Source organism: Myxocyprinus asiaticus, chromosome 24 (assembly GCF_019703515.2).
Source record: "Myxocyprinus asiaticus isolate MX2 ecotype Aquarium Trade chromosome 24, UBuf_Myxa_2, whole genome shotgun sequence".
Taxonomy (NCBI): Eukaryota; Metazoa; Chordata; class Actinopteri; order Cypriniformes; family Catostomidae; genus Myxocyprinus; species Myxocyprinus asiaticus.
In genome coordinates, this window is record NC_059367.1 from 8686660 (window position 1) to 8698523 (window position 11864).

The 11864-nt window shown below is 37.2% G+C and overlaps 1 protein-coding gene across 4 annotated transcripts in view; it reads right to left on the bottom strand.

The window, feature by feature from the left end:
* LOC127415111 (phosphatidylinositol 4-phosphate 5-kinase type-1 beta-like) overlaps window positions 1-10545 on the bottom strand; it is a 58336-nt gene extending 47791 nt beyond the window's left edge. For 2 of the 4 annotated variants that reach the window (XR_007892910.1, XR_007892909.1), the window contains exon 1: window positions 10408-10521. The gene's annotated coding sequence lies outside the window, so the exon portion shown is untranslated. Of the gene's footprint in view, window positions 1-10407 lie in introns of all 4 variants that reach the window. The other 2 variants (XM_051653672.1, XM_051653671.1) reach the window with 2 other exon arrangements.
* Window positions 10546-11864: the final 1319 nt, after the last annotated feature.

The window sequence follows — 11864 nt, forward strand, 5'->3', positions numbered from 1 at the left end:
GCATGGGAGACAGGCACGCTAACTAGGAGGCTAAAGGCTACAGCCTCTAATGTCAGTCACTAGTGCACATCTTAAGGCCAGGGGAGTGAGGTTTACATACTGCACAGCTACCTACCAGCTGGCAACCGTTACACTCACCCCCCTAAACCTCACTCCCATCCGGGTCACGGCACCACCGCAACCAGTCACCTACCAGCTGGCTACCATTACACAAGCAAAGCAATCTTTTGAAAGTGTCACAGAGCCACAGTGTTTACACTTTCAACCTAAGACATTAACCTACGAATGTCTTGTCGTAATACGCTGGGATCTAAAAAGTATTTTAACACGGGAAAAAAATGACACACTAACTTGCTCTGCCATGACAGTGTCGACTATACCGCTCGTTGTGGAAATGTTGAGAATACATTGCGTAACTGCACTGAGCTATTAATTGCAGTCTGACACATTTTTTAATGGAAAAAAATTTAGTTTGCAAAGATTAAAGTGATCACTTGCATACAGTATGTTTCAGGTCAAACAATAAAATAGGCACATTTCTCTGCAGAAAAACACAAAAAGAGTAAAACAGCACTTTGGGACAAATGTTTTAAAAAGTTAATTTAACTCTCCAGGGATTAGACAAATCTTTTGAAAGCCAATGAGGTGTAACAGATATGGAAGGTGGCTGTCTAGAACAGGGTCATGATAAACCTCTATGCGATATTTAAAAAAAAACTGCTATCTGATATTGGCGTACCTGCTGTTGCACTCTCAGCCCAGTGATAAGTGAATCATTGTACACTTCCCTTTTCATTGTCTGTTAAGTCACTGCATGTTGGAGGAAGTTGTGGTAAGTTGTAGATTTAAACGGACTATATGATACTTTGGGATGAAAAGATTCACCATATGCAACTGTTATTATTACAGGAGGAATCGTCAAGTGAAGAGATCTGCGGTCAACATCACTCGAGATCATTTTGTTGCAATGAAATTATACCTCAAGAAGTTCTCCTTAAGGTTATGCCTATCAAATATCTGTTGCAACTCCAAGGGGATTTTGAAATAGTGACAGAAATGCAACGTCAACATGAAATGATGTTCACTACACATTTCACTTTTGCAATCTGACGTGTTTCTGAGCTAAACAGAATATTCATCAAGAAAAAAAGTAGGTTGGGGGCGGTGCTTGATTTTATCCATTCAGCAATTGAAATGATCGTGAAAAGTATCCATTACATACTGTACCAGAATGGAGCCAGGTGGTTAGTGGGGTTGAGAACTAAGAGGGATTCATGACATCAGCAGTAAAGAAAAGTTGTTTCAGAGGTGGAGCAAGTTATTGCATTTCTCGAACAACCAATGAATCATGCACAATAAGACAGAAACAGTAAAAAGTACAGTAAAAAAAGTAAATAGGGTCAGTTTTGATTTCATTTTGACCTTTATATACAAGACCAGCGCTTGCCAAATTGATGCCTTACGCAGAGCTCCACAATCGCCTGTGGCGGTTGTGCGAGGCATGGTGCGAGCTTCTCAGGTCATTGAATAACCTATTAAGTGCAGCCAGTGGAGTTTCTGGTGCCCCCCTAGGGTAAGATGGTGCCCCACTAGGAAGCCGGTGCCCTACACAGACTGTGTAATATATAGGGAGCGGCAGTACTGAATATATAATTTTAAAATATCAATATAGAACACTTTGATATCATATAAATGATTAAATTGGTTCTTTTAATTATATGTAGCCTAGTACCAACATGTGAGGATGTGAAATGAATCTTGTTTACTGAAAGGTATATTGTGTAAAATCTCAGGGAGTACTTTAAATTAATTATTTTAGATGTTCAGCTTTCAAAATACTGTAGCTTAGGTCTTAAAAGCTGAAAGTAGGAGTGCAAAATATAAATATGTTAACATGTTAATATATTAGTATTAATATATTAACAAATATTAACAGTAAAAAAAAAGAATTAAGTTCTTGCAAGCTGTTTTGCAGGGGCACTTGCTTACAAAAAGGCAAATGGTATATGGGATGTTTAAATCTAATCCTAAAACTCAAAACATGGTAACTACAACAACAAATCCCGTGACCGAGCCCTGTCCATGCAGGGGACAAATTACTGCCTAAGCTTGTATCTGACGAGAGCTTTTCCAGGAAACTTACTGCCCACTGGGGACATGTTGCTGTTGGAGGCAATTGATGCATTTTTTTCTGAAGATGAAAAGAACAGGATATGTGTATGTCTAGATTCCATTGTTGTTATGAAACCAATGAGATCAACAACATTGCCTGCAGTTCCGTCCGTCTCTCCACCACATTGTCTCACAACAGTTAACACGCACAGCTTTCTGACATTTAAGACTTAAATGTGAAAATGTTGGTTCAGTCCTACACATAAAGCAGCCAATCATGACAACATCCCACTCTAGTCTGAGTAATCTCTTTGTAATTTTTACTAGAAATAATTATTAATGCTTGCTATGGCATTTAGTGATCACAATTAGTTATTCACCATTATTACTGCTCACACTTACCTTAACACTAAGTATTAAAAGAATAGTTTAACCAAATATTAAATGTTTGTCATCATTTACTCAACTCATGTTGTTCCATCACTGTATTATTTATGGCAGATTCAGAACAATAATGCGCACCGCTAATTAAATACTAACAGAGTATAGTGGCATCACTGCAGCATATTTATTTTTGTTTATTTAGAGTCCCACAGACACCCCATAACAACCCCTTCCCCTAACTCAACCTTCCCTTACAAAAATTAACCATGGTTTTACTACAGTAACCATAGTACTCCCATGGTATTTTGTAGTAAAATCACAGTCACCACAAAATTAAACATGGTTACTTTATTAACACCATATTACTATAGTAACACAATGGTTAACTGCAATAAAACTATGGCTTCTGCAAATAAGACATGGTTACTATAATATTACTATAAAACAATGGTTCATTTTACCCGAATCAAACCTTTCTCTGAACTCCCTGACCTTCACCGTTAACAGTTCAGGATGGGAAAAAGTGAGACAAAAGTCAGATGAGAACCCGGGTCTTCCACATGAAAAGAAGCAACCACACTGTCATTACCCGCTACACCACTACAGCAACACTAGTGGGTGTAGTTTGCCTTCAATTTTTGGTGTTTCCACTAGACTATTAAAGTGCTAATAGCCCTGTGGCAGATGCTAGTTACACCTAGTGCAAATAGTCACTCCGGTTATTTATTATTCTTCAGAAAATTGCATAGTGATTTAAAATGCAAAGCTAATATAATATAATTTATTTATAATTAAATATAATTAAAGTCTTTGAATATAAAATATAATTAAAGTCTTTGAAAAACATATGATAGCATGGGGGCTGGGTAGCTCAGTGAGTACAGACGCTGACTACCACCCCTGGAGTCGTGAGTTTGAATCCAGGGCATGCTGAGTGACTCCAGCCAGGTCTCCTAAGCAACCAAATTGGCCTGGTTGCTAGGGAGGGTAGAGTCACATGGGGTAACCTCCTCATGGTTGCTATAATGTGGTTCTCACTCTCAGTGGGGCACATGGTGAGTTGTGCATGCTACAGAGAATAGTGTGAAGCCTCCACAGTTACACACTCAACAAGCCACATGACTGTCTCAGACACAGAGGCAACTGAGATTCATCCTCCAGCACCCGGATTGAGGTGAGTCACTACACCACCAGAAGGACTTAGAGCACAATGGGAATTGGGCATTCCAAATTGGGGATAAAAGGGGAGAAAATAATAATAAAAAAAATACATAAGTTAAATTTAGGCTGTTATTTGCTGACAATATTCCCATTTGCTCTCAAATCTCATTTGCACTTGTGTTCAATTAAAAAAAATTGCACCTTTAGGCTACATCTACATTAATCCAGATACATTTGAAAACGTTTTCGTTTCAAAACACTCTCCGTCCACACTAGCGTTTTCAAGCTTTTTCCAAAAGTTGCTCATCCACATTGAAACGTCTGAAAACACTTACGTCACTGTACTGCGCATGAGTAAAACATAAGACGCTTCGACATGCGCCATTTCCGTCAGGCGTTTATTTACTTTCCGCCTCTTTGAAACGTCACGGCAATGTACAGTCTGAAACGCAACTGTCCTCGTGTTCTGCCGCTGAACAACAACTGCGAGTAAACATCCCGTCTCCTTTGAAGAAATGTAAGCTGAAGTATGTACAAACTGACATTAATCTTCAACAACGATCTTTATCAGCATTCAAACTGGAGAGTAGCCAAAACAACTGTGATACAATGTCGTCCACCATCTTGTTTTGGACTGAATGGGTCACATGACTGCGTCACATGACTAAAAATGCATCATTGTTTTCGAAAGCATCTGTTTTCACAGTCCACACTACAACGCGAAAATGACATTTCAAATGTATCCACTTTGGAGTGCGTTTTCAAAAAGCTCCGTTTTCTCGGACAAAAACGCCATCTCAGTGGGGACAGAAGGCCAAAACGGAGAGAAAAAGATGCATTTTCAAACGAAAACGTATTAGTGTGGACAAGGCCTTAGATGAGTCACAGCAGGTTTGACATCATTTGACACCAAACGACACTGATTCTCGCATATCATATGACCAATCACAATGAAAAACAACTGCAAAGGAGATTTGAAAGCTTCAGCAGTTTGTCCATTTTGGAACTTTTTTTTTTATTATTTCCTGGTAGACAATAAAACATAGGGGCCAAAAGATAGACACTTGGAGGTGGGCTCTTGTGACTTGGGCCAGTAAGCAACCACTTATTAACGCCCTAGCAACAGCCCAGAACACCCCAGAACACCTAAAAGCACTCAGAACACCTTAGTAAACACATAGCAATGCCATGGCAATCACATAAAACACTCTAGCATTGTGGTTTTGCACAGGCAAGAACCACTCATGTTTTCTTCAGAAAATGTCAAAACCTAGTTGTGAAAAATGTTCCTGCTCTAATAGTTTGGAAGAAAATTTCAGTTGATCTGTTCACTGTCCCAGTAGTGGATCAATAACTATTTGACGCACCTATTTCACTATTTCCAGCCTTCTTACATTGGAAGAAAAATGGAGCATGAATATCTACATATAGTGTTAACAGATGGATTACAAGATAAAGAAACCTTCAAACACACTATCATTGTTACAGACTGAATAAAAGAAGACAGAAGCATATTCATGGTCAACAAACCGATCATGCTCTTTCAATTTTTATCCATGATCAACAACGTTCAAGAATGCACTTCATTATGCTTTTGAAAATGTCACAAGGCCCAAGTGATCATGTCTGCCTGTGGGCTATTACAGCCTCAGTAAACGTGGTTATGTAACAAGTGTCAAATACAGACTGCATGCTTTACCTTTTCTTTATCATACTCCTCCAGTGACTATGCCATTTCAATAGATCAATGGGAAGAAATGTCATTCGGTTCTTACTAATGCAAGCCAGCCTGGGTGGTATATTGAATATTCACGATAGATTTACAATTATTCTGTTGCCGATTTAATATTAAGTAGCATCGTGATTATCGTGATGACTTTAAAACACTACTTTGCTAAAGAGCGTGTCATTAGATTATAGTTTCACAATCCCTCCTTGTCTCGCGACTTGCAAGTCGAAGACAACTCTGATTCAACGATTCACATTCCATGACTGGTGTTCACAGAGGTCTCTGCGTGGCATTTTTCATACAGTATATCACAGTGTTTTAGTAAAAAAAAAAAAAAAAGTAAATAATATTGATTAGCTTGCATTGCATTGATTAACATGCATTTTTTTTCTCAAACCAACGAAAATAGTTCCAAAAGGAGCCAACTCGGCACTCTGCACGGCTCTTTCGAACTAGTGGTGTTTCATTCGAATGGATAGAATCTGTGTTTTTGAACAAATCTTTTAAGTGTATGAATCATTCTCGTTCACTTCCATTGTTTTGGTCGTGAATGACTGGGTGTTCTGTAATGAATCAGTTGAATCAATGATTCAGTGATTCATTAAAAACATAAAATATGGGGCCTGGGTAGCTCAGCAAGCAAAGACACTGACCACCACACCTGGAGTTGCAAGTTCAAATCCAAGGTGTGCTGAGTGACTCCAGTCAGGTTTCCTAAGCAACCAATTGGCCCGGTTGCTAGGGTGGGTAGAGTCACGTTGGGTTAACCTCCTCGTGGTCGCTATAATGTGGTTCTTGCTCTTGGTGGGGCACGTGGTGAGTTGTGCATGGATGCCATGGAGAATGGTGTGAGCCTCTACACATGCTAGGTCTCTGCGATAACGTGCTCAACAAGCCATTTGATAAGATGCGTGGATTGACTGTCTCAGACGCGGAGGCAACTAAGATTCGTCCTCTACCAACCGGATTGAGGCAAGTCGCTGTGCCAAAACGAGGACCTAGACATTGGGAATTGGGCATGCCAAATTGGGGAGAAAAGGGGAGAAAAAATAAAAAATAAAAAATAAAATAAAATAAAAAATATAAAATATTCTCATTTGTCAGCACCTACATTACAAGTGAATACACAGAGAATAGAGTGTTATCTCTAGAAATGGTCACAGTTTCAAAAGACTCGAGCCACTGATATGAATCAAAATCTCCAGTACTTCAAGAAAAGCTCAGAACACTGACAAGTGGAGTAATACAAATAGTAGCCAATCAGATTACAGGACTGGAACTAACTATTGTATTGTATAATTTGTATTGTTATGAATGAAATTAAATATGATGATTAAATATCATTCTTCCTTGTTTAGTGAACCTAGAAAACATGAATTGATTATAACTAACTAGATTATAACTGTTTTAGTTCTTACACTACATTTCTGAATATACTTTAAATCTCTAATTGAAAATACAGTATCACCCTTTTAAGCCATTTCAGAGCAAATACATAAATATTTAGACATACAGTCTATTGTCAAAGACTGATACTGAGATATATTTTTAGCTAAATTGTCCAGCCCTAGCATGACAATAATTTGACCTGTGGTTGTTTAGACTATAGAGGTCTAAAAATGCAATTTTCTCATCAACCTTTGGCTCAGCCATGCATTTTCGCACCTTTCGTTATGAAATTCTTCAAGTAAAGGCTGCATACAGGTGTAGAGAAAGTTCCGAGCATGTGTTTTTCCTGGCACTCATTTGCATCCGCTCATTTCCTATTCAAAGGCACTGGCTAAATAACCTTTTGCAGAGAGCTGCATGACAGACTGAAAAGAACAAGAACTCCTACGCCAGATGTCATCTTTCAGAATGCATCGCCCCTCAAACAAACCTTAAACCCTTACAAAATATACTTTAGCATTTTCTACATGCCCTAAGTGACTTTGACAAAAACTATTAAAGCAAGGAATCCTCCTGTCCTAAGACATACCTGTTCCAACAGTGTTATCTGACAAATACCACATAGATTATACCAATATTATCAAAGTAAGAGCTTTGGCTGTGAAAACCTCTGATGCTTGAGGTCAGTGATTAATGATGAATGTTTTTTTTAGATTGTATGTATTAGATTTCTCAAAAACATTACAGCAATAAGCATTTTAAGTGTAAAGCATTCCAAAACCACAACCACACCCAGATGGAAGGCACTAATTATTTATAACAATAAATAACATTTATTTATAATGTACACTGGCAGCCAAAAGTTTGGAATAATGTACAGATTTTGCTCTTATGGAAATAAATTGGTACTTTTATTCACCAAAGTGGCATTCAACTGATCACAATGTATAGTCAGGACATTAATAACATGAAAAATTACTATTACAATTTGAAAAACATATTCAGAACTTCTTAAACTACTTCAAAGAGTTCTCATCAAAAAATCCTCCACGTGCAGCAATGACAGCTTTGCAGATCCTTGGGATTCTAGCTGTCAGTTTGTCCAGAAACTCAAGTGACATTTCACCACACACTTCCTGTAGCACTTGCCATAGATGTGGCTGTCTTGTCGGGCACTTCTCACACACCTTACAGTCTAGCTGATCCCACAAAATCTCAATGGGGTTAAGATCCATAACACTCTTTTCCAATCATCTGTTGTTCAATATCTGTGTTTCTTTGCCCACTCTAACCTTTTCTTTTTGTTTTTCTGTTTCAAAAGTGGCTTTTTCTTTGCAATTATCTCCATAAGGCCTGCACCCCTGAGTCTTCTCTTTACTGTTGTACATGAAACTGGTGTTGAGCAGGTAGAATTCAATGAAGCTGTCAGCTGAGGACATGTGAGGTGTCTACTGCTCAAACTACAGACTCTGGTGTACTTAACCTCTTGTTTAGTTGTACATCTGGCCTTCTACATCTCTTTCTGTCCTTCATTCCTCAAAACAATGATTGACTGATGAGTTTCTAGAGAAAGCTGTTTCATTTTTGTCATTTGTGACCTAATATTGACCTTAAGACATGCCAGTCTATTGCATACTGTGGCAACTCAAAAACAATGTTAAGCTTCATTTAATGAACCAAACAGCTTTCAGCAGTGTTTGATATACTGGCAAGTGATTTTCTAGGACCAAATTAGCAATTTAGCATGATTACTCAAGGATAAGGTGTTGGAGTGATGGCTGCTGGAAATGGGGCCTGTCTAGATTTGATCAAAAATTACTTTTTTCAAATAGTGATGGTGCTGTTTTTTGCATCAGTAATGTCCTGACTATACTTTGCGATCTGTTGAATGCCACTTTGATGAATTAAAGTACCAATATCCTTCCGAAACAGCACAATCTGTACGTTATTCCAGACTTTTGGCTGCCAGTGTATATCTTAATGTAAACAGAAAGGACAGTTAAAAGAATATTCCGGGTTCAGTACAAGTTCAACTCAATCTAAAGCATTTGTGGCATCATACTGATTACGGCAAATATTTAATTAATGTAATTAAAAAAAAAATTAATTATTATTTTTTTTTTATTAATTTAATTAATTAGTCCCTCTTTTTCTTAAAAAAAGCAAAAATCTGGCTTACAGTGAGGCACTTACAATGAAAGTGAATGGGGCCAATCTGTAAACATTAAAATACTCACTGGTTCAAAAGTATAGCCACAAAACGTAAATAATATGCGTGTTGACATGATTTTAGTGTGATAAAATAAAAACAACTTTGTTGCTGTGATGACGTAGTGCTGTAAACAATTAAACAACCGTAAAAACGTTGATTTATACAAATTTACAGCTCAAATAATACATGAGTTTAAACAGAAGAAATAATGCAAGTGCTTTTATAAAATTATGAGCTTCACATTTCAAATTGGCCACATTCACTTCCATTGTAAGTGCCTCACTGTAACCTCGATTTTTGCTTCTTTTTTTAAGAAAATTAGAGACGAGTAGAAATGAATCTTTGTGGTGATCAACATTATGCCACAAATGCTGTCGATTGAGCTTAACTTGTGTTGAACCCGGAATATTCCTTTAAGCTTTCGTAGACAAGGCCGTACCACAATTATTTATTGTATACTAACAAGACCTACTCTCATCATTGAATTACATACCTTACACAAATCCAGTAACACTGCTATCTATTGTATGCAGCAAACTAAGTAAGTACTAAAGAGAAATCTTGATATCATGTGACTCACAGTGTGTTCTCTTTTATACTCTCTGGACCGAAAGTCCTTCTCATAGTCAAACGTTCACAATCAAATCCCCACTACAGATATACTAATGATGATGACTATGGCCTAATCCAGCCAGAGAGATGGTATTTCACACATTAAGATGAAAAAAGAATGTCACATACCAAACCAGAAAATAACTCGTACTGATCTGGGACCAGCTTAGTTGCCTTCAAATGTGACCTATTCTACTGTATTATAAAAGAGGCGTTAAAGCTGGTTTGGGGCTAGTATGTAAATGTCTGTCAACTGGCTGTCTGCAGTCTGAATAGAAGGGAGGAATGTAGCATGACACTGTGGGAACAATAAAAATGTGCATGGGAGTGAAACCGCCGGTCACGACAGGAGCTGTTCACCTTCCAGCTGACGTTTTCAAAGGCTCAACAAAGATAAAAAAAAATACATTAAAAAAAAATTGTAAATGGTCTATTGGTCTGATTCTGATAGAGGGTTTAGGACAGTGTTCTCAGCTGGTTTTGCTTCAGTATCCAGACTTTACATTGGACATCAAGTGGTGACCCAACACAGTATCAAACCCATTTGGATCAAAACGCTGAGGAGTTTGACTGGACACATGAACTTTGACAACAACAAAAGTCATGGGAAGCATTTTCTTCTCCTTTTAAAAGTTGTTGTGTCTATTTATTTTGCAGTCTTAACTATACAGTACATTATTACTACTTACAGAATACTGTATAGTATACTGTATACTTCCTGTTATTTAAAAAAAAATAGTATGCTGCTACATAACCATTACATCGCAAACATAATAATAATACAAAAAATAATAATTAAAAATCTTACCTGTATATACCTCTTTTTTTGGGTGGTGTCTGTCTTGCTTTCAGAAAAAGAAGGGTTTGTGTAAACTGATATTCCGAGATCCGAAAACGTTTCGCTCACTAGACAGGTGTACTGAATGCTCCCTCTACTTTGTGAAATTGTTAATGAAGGCGACTGTAAAGTCACAGCAGCGCGAGACTCCGCCTCCTCCAGCACTTCAGAGGAAAACCCAGTTTCAGTATGCGCTTTAGATGCCACCTGCAGGCTATCTATCTATCTATCTATCTATCTATCTATCTATCTATCTATCTATCTATCTATCTATCTGTCTGTTTGCCTGCCTGCCTGCCTGAAAAAAATAAAAACAAAAATTGGCAGCTGTAGTTGCTATAGGCATATGGAATGGCATTTTAGTGACTGTAATTTACAGTTCATAGATGTATCATTAAAAATACTAAACACTTGCATGCAAAAATGGGTTTGATTCTTTCAGTAAATATATTGATAACCACCATAATAACACATGTTGTACAATGCCCACAAGATAACTTACTGTAAAGTGTGTCAAAAGTGGCATCTACAGCAACCACAGCAAATATTCAAAGACAGTGCACAGACGAAACACCACCAGAGTAAATAAACATCACCTAAACAACATAAAATCTAATATTAAAAAGCTAATATTACAAAAGGTATATATATATATATATATATATATATATATATATATATATATATATATATATATATATATAAAAGTGTCTTTGCGAAATGTAAACAAATGCGATGGGTCAGTATCTTACTGTGAAATTTAAAAAAGTTTGTTTAATTTTTTAAACTTCAAAACCATACTGTTCATTTCCAGGTTAAAATGGCAAGAGAGAGAGAGAGAGATAGAAAGAGAGAGAGAGAGAGAGAGAGAGAGAGAGAGAGAGAGAGAGAGAGAGAGAGAGAGAGAGAGAGAAAGAAAGTATATGTTCAATGTTGCCTCAGACTTTTTGACCCCACTGTAGCCTATATGAAAAAACGAAAATGGATGTTCAAGGGATAGTTCACCCAAAAATTAAAATTTTCTCATCATTTACTCTCATAATTTACTTTCATGCCATCCCAGATGTGTATGACTTTCTTTCTTCTGCTGAACACAAATGAAGATTTTTAGAAGAATATCTCAGCTTTGTAGGTTCATACAATACAAGTGAATGGTGATCAGAACTTTGAATGTCCAAAAATTACATAAGTCATCATAAAAGTTATCCATATGACTCCAGTAGTTAAATCCATGTCTTCAGAAGTGATATGATAGGTGTGGGTGAGAAAAAGGCCAATATTTAAGTCCTTTTTACCATAAATCTCCACTTTCACTTTCTTCTTCTTTTGCTTTTTTCTGATTTGCAATCTTCGTGCATATCGCCACCTACTGGTCAGGGCTGGTCAAAGGTGGAGATTTATAGAAAAAAAAAGGAATTATATATTGA